Below are 13,862 nucleotides of genomic sequence, written 5' to 3' on the forward strand. Positions count from 1 at the left end.
GCTTCTTCTGGGTGAATATAATTTTTGCATTCTGATACCCTATAACAGAGAAATAACCTATTCACTAGCAGTTTAGCTGAGCACATGACATGAATTGACTAGTACATGTAAAGGAAAAACCTCATAAAACTTACTCAGTTTCATTTCAGACATTTAAATGTATCTTAATATTTATAATTTGAGGAGTGTATATTCAGGCCCTTTTCTCTAATAGAAGTTATATTTATTAAATCCCAAGGTGTTTCCTTTGTCCAATACTTTCTGCTAATTCCAAAGAGACTTTTTGAATCAAGTTTTGGTAACTCTTTGGAATCCTGCTTTCTCTTTTTCTCTTACCTTTTGCTGGAGGAAGGTTGCCTCGCTGATGTTTCATAACCACGATTAGATGGGCTAGTTTTAATCTTGCTGTTTTTCTAAACTTTATAGCTAATATTTATGAATATTTCTATTTTAAAGAAGAGTAAGTTCAAACCAATTAGTCTAAAAACCTGAATGTCCTCAATTTTACAGTAGAATTTAAAACACTGATTATTCCTAAAATAAAAATGTTAAAAATAGATTGTAATTATGAACCTGTATTTAAATTTTCATCTTCCTGGATCAGTTGGAGGGAGAATCCCTAAGTCAAGGAAGACTGCAGAGCCAAGGAGAGCCCAGAGGAGGCAGTGGAGGTCATCAGACCTAGAGAGTGGAGTCTAGTTAGTCACCAAACCACATGGACTAAAACACACCATAAAATCTGAGGAACTGAGTTAACCAACCATCAAGTTTGGGTTGGTCTTGGATCAAAACTGACTGTAGGGGGACTAGCACTCTTTGATATGGGAAGTGTTATGGACTGAATGTTATATATTACCTCTATCGGACGGCAATTAACAAATACCTAAAATTATGGGAACAGCTTAGGAACTGAGTAAATGGGTGGAGCAGCTGGAGGAGTTTTGAGGTGCATGCTAGAAAGATCCTAGATTGTTGTGAGGGGGCTGTTGATAGTGTGGAAGAAATATTAATAGTCAACCTGAGAAAGAAATAAAAAATTTTATTGTCAACCTGAGGATTATAACACTTCAGATGGTCTTTCAGAAAGCTCTGAGCGCTGTTCTGCCTGTTAGAAGTCAAAGCACTGTGAAATACATTTCTGAGACAAAGAGTTATACGTCAGATGACTTACTGACAGTTGACACCATTGTGTCAGACAGTGTGTACAGACAAATCGAGTAGTGGGTCATCACGACCCTGTATAGGATTAAGAAGGAATGTTATCTCCTAAGGAAGTCTGGTTAATTCTGATGCACAGTGCACACTAAGGGGAGAGAGAAGGCCCAAATATGCAGAGGAAAAATTTATGTTTAAATAATTCTTTTCTTGCCATGAAATATGACTTATTTCATCAGTAGAAATAGGGATATTAAATGTGATTCTGGTGAAGGCTTGAAAAATAAAAAAGAGAGCTGGAGAGAAAGCTGTGTCTACGTAGAATACATAAATAATCACGAACAAAATGTCGCCAGAAATATGGACATTAAAGGCCATTCTGGCGAGGCCTCGGACAGAAATGAGGAATATACTACTGGACAATGGAGAGAAGGTAATCCATGTTATAAAGTGTCAAGAAATGTCGCTGAATTGTGTTTTTATGTTTTGTGGAAGGTAAAATGGTGAAGTTGGATATTTAGCTGAAGAGATTTCTAAGCAAGATGTTGAAGGTGCTGCCTGTGTTCTCTTAACTGTGTATAGTAAAGTGTGAGAGGAGAGAGATGAATTAAAGGAGGAATAGTGAAGGAAAAAAGGAACCAGAACTTAAAGATTTGAAAAATTCTCAGCTTCTCCTTGTTGCAAAAAATGAAAAAGCATGTTCTGAGAACACCAAAGTTCTGGCCGGACTATCACTTGATACAGAGATTATGGATTATACAAGTATAAACATTGCCAGTTTGAGCTGAAGGGGCAGGAGATGGACAAAATGGAGGAAGGCTGTCAGACTTCTTCGATTTTACAGGATGGGACAGTAGAGCTCTTTGGATGTGAACATGCTTCATCCTTCAAGAGAAGGGAAGAACAACCCCAAGGCAACTCAGCTATCTGCAGAACTGCCCTTTTTACCATGGGCCCGTGGGACAGGACTAGTTTCTACCAGTTTCAAAGGGTAGGGCATCTTCCGTTTTGGGGTGCCAGTATGTCACCACCCAATGTCTCAGGGACAAGGCCAAAGCCCAGAGCCCAGTGGGTGGGCCACCCCACTGAAGTGAAGAGACAGGGCCTTCCCCCAGAGCCATAGGGGTGATGCTGCCATTCCAGTAGGCTAGAGAGCTTAGCAAAGATGACTACTTTCAAGCCTCAGGATTTAATGCAGTTTGCCTTGTTAAGTTTAAATACTTGAGACCATCACCAAATCTCTCCCCGTTTTGAATGGGAGTGTCTATCTTATGCTTGTCCCGCTATTGTATCTTGGAAGCACATAACTTGTCTGGTTTCACAGGTTCACAGCTGGAGAGGAATTTTGCCTCAACATGCTTCACCCATGTCTGATTTAGATGGGACTTTAGACTTAGAGTTCATGCTGGAATGAGTTAAGACTTTTGGGGCTGTTGGGATAGAACAAATATGTTACATGTGAAGACATGGATTTGGGGGAACGAGGGATAGAATGTCATGGACTGAATATATGTGTTCCTCCCAAATTCACATGTTAAAGCTCTAACCCCAAGTGTGACTATATTTGGAGTGAGAAAGTAATTAAGGTTAACTGAGGTCATAAAGGTGGGGCTCAGGTCCAATAAGATTAGCGTCCTTATAAGAGGAGATAACAGGGTACTGTGCTCTCTCTCCTGTGCCCTCTCCCTCCCTCCCTCCTCCCCTCCCTCTCCCCACCCTCTCTCCTTCTCTGTCTTTCTCTCTACCATGTGAGGACACTGCAAGCCAGGATTTATTAGACTTCCTGAGTTCTCACCAGAACCCCACCATGCTGGTACGTGATCTTGGCAGCCTTCAGAACTGTGAGAAAATAAATTTCTGTTGTTTAAGTCACCCAATCTGTGGTATTTGTTTATAGCAGCTTGTGCCAATTAATACAGGAAGGGTGGCTAAATTTAAATTGCAAGGGAAAAATCACAAGTCATTGGTGTAATTTTATGTACAGTTTTGATAACATTACAAGGTATTTGTCAAAGCCCCAGTGCCAAGACCACAAGTCAAACCTGTGGATCATAGATCATATAAAGCTGCATGTATTAAACTTGCTGAGTAAGGGATAATACCCATCTTTACAGAGGGAAAGTTAAGGAAAAGTCAGAGAGAGAGTTTGTGGGGTTAGGTTTAGTCATAGGGTGCTTTCAGGACAAAGGTTGGCAAATGAGGTCTGGGCAAGGATTGGTCAGGATTTGTAAACTAGGATAGTTAGTGAAACTATCTAGAGTGTTATATTCGGAACCCATGAACCCATGCTCTCTATAGAGATAACAGTTAAATCAGTTTGTGGTGGTGTCCAGGGAAATAAAAAGTATATATAGTTATACATATACGTGTGTGTGTGTGTGACTGAGCTGGTGTTAAAACAATTTAAGCTTTAAAGAGTTTGCCTGGCAGGACATGGTTTGTGCAATTTACTGTGCTGCAAACAGGAGTAGCATTTTGTGGTTTCTCTTTCATCTCTTATCTAATACTCAGAATAGTGTCTTCCCATCCCAATTTACTCTTTATCCGTAGCCCTTTCATAGCATTTAGGCTAGATCTTTTATTCTCTTGATTTAAATATTTTATAATTCACCTGAACGTCAAGCTATTATATATTTTTGCAGTTTTATTGAGATGTAATTGACATATAACATTGTGTACCTTTAAGGTATTACAACATGTTGATTTGGTAAACATATATTACAAAATGATCACTACCATAGCTTTAGCCAATGCCTTCATCGTCTCACATAATTACCATTTTTTTGTGTGGTGGGAATATATAAGATCTACTGTCTTAGCATCTTTCAAGTTAAGAATACAGTATTATTAACTATACTAACCATGCTGTATATTAGATTGCCAGAACTTGTTTGTCTTGTAAGTGGAAATTTGTGCCCTTTGACCAACGTCTCCCTATTTTTTCCACACCCTCGCCCCTGGGAACCACCATTCTACTATTTATGAGTTTCGCTCTTGAAGGTTATACAAATAAGTGATGCCATATATTATTTTCTCTTTCTCTGACTTATTTCACTTAGCATAATGCCCTTAAAGTCCATCCATGTTGTTGCAAGTGGCAGGATTTCCTTCTTTCTCATGGTTGAATAATATTCCATTGTTAGGTGTATACCATATCTGTTTTATCCATTCATCCATCAACTGTCACTTAGGTTGTTTCCATATCTTGGCTTTTGTGAGTAATGCTGCAATAAACATGGGAGTGCAGCTATCTCTTCAAGATTCTGTTTTCATTTCTTTGGATATATACCCGGAAGTGGGGTTGCGGTATCGTAAGGTAGTTCTATTTTTAATTTCTTAAGGAACCTCCGTACTGTTTTCCACAATTTATGTTCCCATCAATAGCACACAGTTTTCCTTTTCTCCACATTCTTGCAAACACTTGTTATCTTGTCTTTTTGATGATAGCCATTCTAACAGGTGTGAGGTGATATCTCCTTGTGGTTTTGATTTGCACTTCCCTGATAATTAGTGATGTTGAACACCTTTTCATGTAGTTGTTGACCATCTGTATGTCTTATTTAGAAAAATGTCTGTACACCACTATATTCTTTATCACATTTGCCTAGTGACTATTTTATCTTGTTCTGTTCTTACATTTTCCTATAGTTCTTAATTCTAAGAATTCTTTTTATCTGGTTAAAAATGTACAATAATATAATTTCTGAGTAAATCCTTCTGGGATGTAACTTCCCTCAATGTGTTGAGAGTTTTGAGTATTGGCCAGTTTCTTAAATATATGCTTCTTATACCAAGGTACTAGTATTCAAGACTATTAAAATTGCTAGATAATTTGAGAGAAAAAGGCATTTAATTTTTATCCTTTTTTATTAAAGTTATGTCTTTTATAATGTAAAATTATTATTCTTTCTTTAGCACTAGACTTAACAATATGTTTGCTTGGATTACAGCAGCATGCTTTGTCCCATAGATCTCTGGGGGTGCAAATTCATTCTCTTTTACTATTAATTGTACTTTAGAGGAAAAGTTTGATAAGTACTGCTGTGGCAGAATCATTGTTATTAGAGTCTATTTAAATAAATTTTTTAAGGCTTTACTTTCTAATGTTTGAAATATTCATAGTTTTATGATTTTCACAGGTCAAGCCAATATTTTATTAGAAATTAGTGGAGAGTATCTGGCGTAAAATTAGAACTAAACTCCACATTTTGTTCGGTTGGAATGAAGAAAAACAGACTTAAAAAAGTCCTTGTCTTGACACTTTCATTAGTTAGTATGACACGATATTGACATTTTTTCCCCTATCATAACAGTTTAACTTGCTCACGAGATATATCTTTCTGCAATTTCAGGAGCTAATTTTTATTATGTTAAAATAAACCAATTATTATTGGTGTTATTCACCATATTTTTATCTGAAAAAAAGAAAGTAATAAAGTGACATTTCTAAAATCATGTTACTGTGTTATCTGAGGGGTACCACTGATATTTCTACTTAACGTTTGTTTTAAGAAACGTAAACTATATTTATAATATATGATAAGTTTGATGAATAATTTGTTTCATTTTCATTGTTACAACTCTCAAATATATTCATTTGACCTTAACTAAAAATGTTAAACTTTGGAAAACTTCGGAAATTAGAAGCCACTACAATAAATAAATAACAAGGGTATTCTCCTGATAGATTTGGAACATGTCAATAGCTTGTTTGTTTTGTTTTTCCTGAAAGCAAACTAATCAACAGCTGTGGCTAGACACAGCCCCTCTAAGTTAGAAAATGAAATATTGAACATTGGGATAAGCTATAGAATATATATTTTATAAATTTATTAAGGCTTCCATTTAGTAATTTATGATGTCAGAACTCAAATGTTCTAAACAGTTTGCTAAGGTTTTTAAAACATTTTAGGTTGACTGTTTTGAGGCAGATCCTGAAATTCTGAGGATATGAAATCAAGACATTTTTCTATTGTGGCAAGAGAGATTTTTACACCTGGTAACGGAAGAATCATGGAATCTGTGTGTGTGTGCATTGTCTCCCAGTCTCCTCTTGAATATTTTAGCAAAAGTAAACATAAACCTCCTCATTATGGAAGAGCTTGAATACCTTGAAAATATAATCAATATGGTTATTTGTGAATCTTTGTTTCCCAATTCTGTGTCCTTCATCTAAATGATGAAACACATCTGGGGTATACTGTTTTGAAGGAAAGTAAAAAATATCTGTTCACCCCCACTCAAAATATGCTCCATCCGTCTCTGCCCAAGCATCTGAAAAGATGGGGAAACTAAGTCATCTGGAAAAGTTGGTGAGAATTGTTTCATTTTGAATGGATGAATTATTGCAGGGATTTCTAATCTAAAGGTAAAAGAAAGACTGACTTTAATGGAGAAGTATTTTCTTACAGTAAGATGAGTGAAGTTCCTTTTGAGGTGAAGCAGGAAGAATAACTAGGAATTTCAGATGCATAAGACTCAAAATAGAGATGTTTCCTTATCTTAAATTTATGGGAATTGTTTTCAGTCTCTGTGTTGGTGCTTCAGATGTTTGCAGTGTTAAAATGTCCCCAGGTAATTCTAATTGCTAGCTCTATTGAAAACCACTAACCTGGCAAAGTTGGTCTTGTATTTTACAAGAGAGAGGAATAGAGATGAGATATGGAGATTGAGAAAGAAAAGAAAGGGATAGAGAGAGAGAGAAAGATTGGTGGGAGGGGGGTGATCTGGAAATATGTAAAGCATTTATATCAGAAATCTTATGGTTCTAGCACTTAGTTTTTGATTCCTCAGGACTTTAAGTGGCCTAGGATACCCATAAAATGTCTTGTCCTAGAGTTTTAGCCCTGGATGAGGTCAACATAAATGGCCTTTAAGAGATTGTGAGATAATATGAAATCATTATCTCAAAGAGATAACTGTGTTCCCATGCTCATTATAGCATTGTTCACAGTAGCCAAGGTATGGAAACAACCGAAGTGTTCATTAATGGATGAATGGATCAAGAATTTGTAGTGTATATATACAATGGAATATTATTCAACATTAAGAGGGAAATCCTGACATTTATGACAACATGGATAAAACTGGAGGGCATTATGCGAAGTGAAATAAGCCAGACAGAGAAAGACAAATACTTCATGGTATCCCTTATATGTGGAATTTTTAAAAAGTCAAACTTACAGAAACGGAAAGTAGAAAAGTGGTTGTCAGGAGTGTAGGAAATAGGGAGAGGTTGATAAAAGGTACAGACTTTCAGTTATAAGATGAAAAAGGTCTGAAGATCCAATGTATAACAAGGTGATTCAGAGTTGATAACACTAATACAGTACAACTGAAATTTGCTAAGAGCGTAGAATTTAAATGTTCTCACCAAAAATAAATACATACGTCCATACATAAATAAATAAAAAAGATGGCGGGCTATTATGAGATGGATCCTTAGTTGTCATATTTATCCCTGTTGCCAACTGAGTATGTTAATTATTACTTTTTAAAAATTAGTGGGAAAAATTGGGAGATTGGGATTGACATATATATACACTAATATGTATATAATAGGTAACTAATAAGAACCTGCTGTATAAAAAAAAATGAAATAAATTTCAAAAATTAAAAAAAATTAAGCAACTCTCCGCAATATAGTTCAATGATTGCTTGCAGGTTGAGAGTAGAGAATAGTATTTCTCAAGTTTCTGGGAAACAGCTGCAGTTACCTGATAAAGGAACACCACCCTGGCAAGGACCTGAACCCTGTACCTTACAGGCCTCAATGATGTGAATTATACTCACAGTATCAAAATGTTTCACACAGTAACACATTCTTAGAATAGGTTATGCATAACCAAATACAGTATTTCAAGCTCCATTTGGCCATTGCAGGGAATAGAAACTTACCTTTCTTGACCTGGATATTGTATAGCTCTTAATGCTGCCAAAGATTTCATTAACGTTTCTGGCTGCTTCAGACTATGTGATCATTTTAAGCTTGCAATGAATACTCCTTAGTCCTTGAGGAGTGTTTCTGGAAAGCATGTCCATGATGCTCCAACTTTAGAGTCAGATGAAATTCTTCCTGAAGATTCAGATTCTTGGACCTAGATGTGCTAAATCAGAATCTCTGAGGGTAGATCCTAAGAATATACAAGTACAGTATATCCCTTAGGTCTTTCTAGTACACCACGTTTGAGAATAAGTCTTATGTTCCACTGGGAAAGTTAGAGGGACTCTTACCACCTACAAATATGTAGATTTGAGATAAATTTGGCTTTGATGGGGAACAACAAGAAAATTCATCAAAGGCAGACCTGTAGTGGAGTCTGAGACTAGATAGTGGAAGGGTTGGGGGTTAGAAAGAACAAAAGAAATGAAAGATTGAGAAGCTTTACGTAGCACCAGAAGAAGACTCCACTTTGGAAAACAAATATAAGGCAGTTATCATGTCATATAGAAGAGGAAAATAAGAAGTGATACTCAGAAAGCGATATTTAAAAGCAAGGAATTATTTCAAAATAGTGACTCTGCACTGCAACTGTTTTGTGCTGCTATAGAAAAATCACAATTGAAGACCATTATTTTCAGTAATTCATGCAACCCAGTCTCATCTGGTTCCTAATGCTTTGCAAATTCTAATACAAATATTGGTCTCCATTCCCATAGTCCAGAGTTGCTATTTTAAATATTTTAATTCTAAATTTTCATGATTTACCTACATGCACTCTAGGTCAGTGCTTCATTTTTTTCTCCTATTTTATAATGTCACTTATTTATTTTTACAGCAGGTTCTTATTAGTTATCTATTTTATATATATTAGTGTATATATGTCAATCTCAATCTCCCAATTCATCCCACCACCAACCCCCTCCCCCCCACTTTCCCCCCTTGGTGTCCATACGTTTGTTCTCTACATCTGTGTCTATATTTCTGCCTGGCAAACAGGTACCACATCTTCTTTATCCATTCGTTTGTTAATGGGCATTCAGATTGCTTCCATGACCTGGCTATTGTAAATAGTGCTGCAGTGAACATTGGGGTGCATGTATCTTTTTGAATTGTAGTTTTCTCTCAGTATAAGCCCAGTAGTGGGATTGCTGGGTCATGTGGTAATTCTATTTTTAGTTTTTTAAGGAACCTCCATACTGTTGTCCATAGTGGCTGTATCAATTTACATTCCCACCAACAGTGCAAGAGGTTTCCCTTTTCTCCACACCCTCTCCAGCATTTCTTGTTTGTAGATTTTTCTGATGATGCCCATTCTAACCAGTGTGAGGTAATGCCTCATTGTAGTTTTGATTTGCATTTCTCTAATGTTAGTAATGTGGAGCAGCTTTTCTTGTGCCTCTTGGCCGTCTGTATGTCTTCTTTGGAGAAATGTCTATTTAGGTCTTCTGCCCATTTTTTGATTGGGTTGTGTGTTTTTTTTAATATTGAGCTGCATGCTGTTTATGTATTTTGGAGATTAATCCTTTGTCCATTGATTTGGTTGCAAATATTTTCTCCCATTCTGAGGTTGTTATTTTGTCTTGTTTATAGTTTCTTTTGCTGTGAAAAGGCTTTTAAGTATAATTAGGTGCCATTTGTTTATTTTTGTTTTTATTTCCATTACTCTACAAGGTGGGTCAAAAAAGATTTTGCTGTGATTTCTGTCAAAGAGTCTTCTTCCTATGTTTTCCTCTAAGAGCTTTAAAGTGTCCAGTCTTACATTTAAGTCTTTAATCCATTTTGAGTTTATTTTTGTGTATGGTGTTAGAGAGTTTTGTAACTTCATTCTTTTACATGTAGCTATCCAGTTTTCCCAGCACCACTTATTGAAGAGGCTGTCTTTTCTCCATTGTGTATCCCTGCCTCCTTTGTCATAGATTAGTTGACCATAGGTGCGTGGGTTTATCTCTGGGTTTCTCTCCTGTTCCATTGCTCTATAATTCTATTTTTGTGCCAGTACCATATTGTCTTGATTACTGTAGCTTTGTAGTATAGTCTGAAGTCAGGGAGTCTTATTCCTCCAGCTCTGTTTTATTCCCCAAAAATTGCTTTCACTATTTGGAGTCTTTTGTGTCTTCATACAGTTTTTAAGATTTTTTTGTTGTAGTTCTGTAAAAAATGCCATTGGTAATTTGATAGGGATTGCATTGAATCTGTAGATTGCTTGAGGTAGTATAGTCATTTACACAATATTGATTCTTCCAATCCAAGAACATGGTATATTTCCATCTGTTTGTGTCATCTTTGAATTCTTTCAGCAGTGTCTTATAGTTTTCTGCATACAGGTCTTTTGCCTCCTTAGGTAGGTTTATTCCTAGATATTTTATTCTTTTTGTTGCAATGGTGAATGGGATTGTTTCCTTAATTTCTCTTTCTGATCTTTTGTTGTTAGTGTATAGGAATGGAAGAGATTTCTGTGTATTAATTTTGTGTCCTGCAACTTTACCAAATGTACTGATTAGCTCTGGTAGTTTTATGGTGGCATCATTAAGATTATCTAGGTATAGTATCATGTCATCTGCAAACAGTGACAGTTTTACTTCTTTTCCTATTTGGATTCCTTTTATTTCTTTTTCTTCTCTGATTTCCGTGGCTAGGACTTCCAAAACTATGTTGAATAATAGTGGTGAGAGTGGACATCCTTGACTTGTTCCTGATCTTAGAGGAACTGCTTTCAGTTTTTCACCATTGAGAATGATGTTTGCTGTGGGTTTGTAATATATGGCCTTTATTAAGTTGAGGTAGGTTCCCTCTGTGCCCACTTTATGAAGACTTTTTTTTCATAAATTGGTTTTGAATTTTGTCAGAGGCTTTTTTCTGCATCTATTGAGATGATCATATGGTTTTTATTCTTCAATTTGTTAATATGGTGTATCACATTGATTGATTTGCATATATTGAAGAATGCTTGCATCTCTGGGATAAATCCCACTTGATCATGGTGTATGATCTTTTTAATGTGTTGTTGGATTCTGCTTGCTAGTATTTTGTTGAGGAGTTTTGCATCTATATTCATCAGTGCTATTGGTCTGTAATTTTCTTTTTTTTGTACTATCTTTGTCTGGTTTTGGTATCAGGGTGATGGTGGCCTCATAGAATGAGTTTGGGAGTTTTCCTTCCTCTACAATTTTTTGGAAGAGTTTGAGAAGGATGGGTGTTAGCTCTTCTCTGAATGTTTGATACAATTCACTGGTGAAGCCAACTGATCCTGGACTTTTGTTCGTTGGAAGATTTTAATCACAGTTTCAATTTCATTACTTATGATTGGTCTGTTCATATTTTCTATTTCTTCCTGGAGCTGTCTTGGAAGGTTATACCTTTCTAAGAATTTGTCCATTTCTTCCAGGTTGTCCATTTTATTGGCATAGAGTTGCTTGTAGTAGTCTCTTAGGATGCTTGGTATTTCTGCCATGTCTGTTGTAACTTCTTTTTCCTTTCTAATTTTATTGATTTGAGTCTTCTCCTTTTTTTTCTTGATGAGTCTGGGTAATGGTTTATCAATTTTGTTTATCTTCTCAAAGAACCAGCTTTTAGTTTTATTGATCTTTGCTATTGTTTTCTTTGTTTCTATTTCATTTATTTCTGCTCTGATCTTTATGATTGCTTTCCTTCTGCTACTTTGAGTTTTGTTTGTTCTTCTTTCTCTAGTTCCTTTAGGTGTAACGTTAGATTGTTTATTTGAGTTTTTTCTTGTTTCTTGAGGTAGGCTTGTATAGCTATAAACTTTCCTCTTAGAACTGCTTTTGCAGCACCCCATAGGTTTGGATCATCGTGTTTTCATTGTCATTTGTCTGTAGGTATTTTTTGATTTCCTCTTTGATTTCTTCAGTGATCTCTTGCTTATTTAGTAATGTATTGTTTAGCCTCCATGTGTTTGTAATTTATGTATTTTTTCCCTATAATTCATTTCTAATCTCATAGGGTTGTGGTCAGAAAAGATGCATGATATGATTTCAATTTTCTTATATTTACTGAGGCTTGATTTGTGACCCAAGATGTGATCTATCCTGGAGAATATTCTGTGCACTCTTGAGAAGAAAGTGTAATCTGCTGTTTTTGGATGGAATGTCCTATGAATATCAATTAAATCTATCTGGTCTATTGTGTCATTTAAAGCTTGTGTTTCCTTATTAATTTTCTGTTTGGATGATCTGTCCATTGGTGTAAGTGAGGTGTTAAAGTCCCCCACTGTTATTGCATTACTATCGATTTCCTCTTTCATAGATGTTAGCAGTTGCCTTATGTATTGAGGTGCTCCTATGTTGGGTGCATATATATTTATAATCGTTATATCTTCTTGGATTGATCCATTGATTATGATGTAGTGTCCTTCCTTGTCTCTTGTAACATTCTTTATTTTAAAGTTTCTTTTATCTGATATGAATATTGCTACTCCAGCTTTCTTTTGATTTCCATTTGCATGGAATATCTTTTTCCATCCTCTCACTTTCAGTCTGTATGTATCCCTAGGTCTGAAGTGGGTCTCTTGTAGACAGCATATATATGGGTCTTCTTTTCGTATCCATTCAGCAAGCCTGTGTCTTTTGGTTGGAGCATTTAATCCATTCACGTTTAAGGTAATTATCAGTATGTATGTTCCTGTGACCATTTTCTTAATTGTTTTGGGTCTGTTTTTGTAGGTCCTTTTCTTGTCTTGTGTTTCCCACTTAGAGAAGTTCCTTTAGCATTTGTTGTAGAGCTGGTTTGGTGGTGCTGAATTCTCTTAGCTTTTGCTTGTCTGTAAAGCTTTTGATTTCTCCATCGAATCTGAATGGGATCCTTGCCTGGTAGAGTAATCTTGGTTGTAGTTCTTCCCTTTCATCACTTTAAATATATCATGCCACTCCCTTCTGGCTTGTAGTTTCTGCTGAGAAATCATCCATTAACTTTATTGGAGTTTCCTTGTATGTTATTTGTCATTTTTCCCTTGTTGATTTTAATAATTTTTCTTTGTCTTTAATTTTTGTCAATTTGATTACTATGTGTCTTGGTGTGTTTCTCCTTGGGTTTATCCTGCCTGGGACTCTCTGTGCTTCCTGAACTTGGGTGGCTCTTTCCTTTCCCATGTTAGAGAAGTTTTAGACTATAATCTCTTCAAATATTTTCTCAGGTCCTTTCTCTTTTCTCCTTCTGGCACCCCTATAATGTGAATGTTGTTGCATTTAATGTTGTCCCAGAGGTCTCTTATTAGGCTGTCTTCATTTTTTCATTCTTTTTTCTTTATTTTGTTCCATGGCAGTGAATTCCACCACTCTGTCTTCCAGGTCATTTATCTGTTCTTCTGCCTCACTCATTCTGCTATTGAGTCCTTCTAGTGTATTTTTCATTTCAGTTATTTTATTGTTCCTCTCTGTTTGTTTGTTCTTTAATTCTTCTGTGTGTTTGTCCTTTACTTCTTTTAGGTCTTTGTTAAACATTTCTTGCATCTTCTTGATCTTTGCCTCCATTCTTTTTCCGAGGTTTTGGATCATCTTTGCTATCATTATTCTGAATTCTTTCTCTGTAATGTTGCCTATCTCCAGTTCATTTAGTTGTTTTTCTGGGGTTTTAACTTGTTCCTTCATCTGGTACATAGTCCTCTGTCTTTTCATTTTGTCTATCTTTCTGTGAATGTGGTTTTCATTCTGCAGGATTGTAATTCTCCTTGCTTCTTCTTAGCACTTCGTTTTTTAATTAAAATTTTTATTGAGGTCTAGTTGACATACTACATTGTATTACTTTCAAG

At 35.9% G+C, this 13,862-nt stretch overlaps 1 protein-coding gene across 1 annotated transcript in view; it reads left to right on the plus strand.

Annotated features, from left to right (window-relative positions):
• CCSER1 (coiled-coil serine rich protein 1) overlaps positions 1-13,862 on the plus strand; it is a 1,266,496-nt gene that overhangs the window by 758,609 nt on the left and 494,025 nt on the right. The gene's annotated exons all lie outside the window — the stretch shown is intronic.

The sequence above is a fragment of the Phocoena phocoena genome, chromosome 5 (genome assembly GCF_963924675.1).
Source record: "Phocoena phocoena chromosome 5, mPhoPho1.1, whole genome shotgun sequence".
In the NCBI taxonomy this organism is placed as follows: Eukaryota; Metazoa; Chordata; class Mammalia; order Artiodactyla; family Phocoenidae; genus Phocoena; species Phocoena phocoena.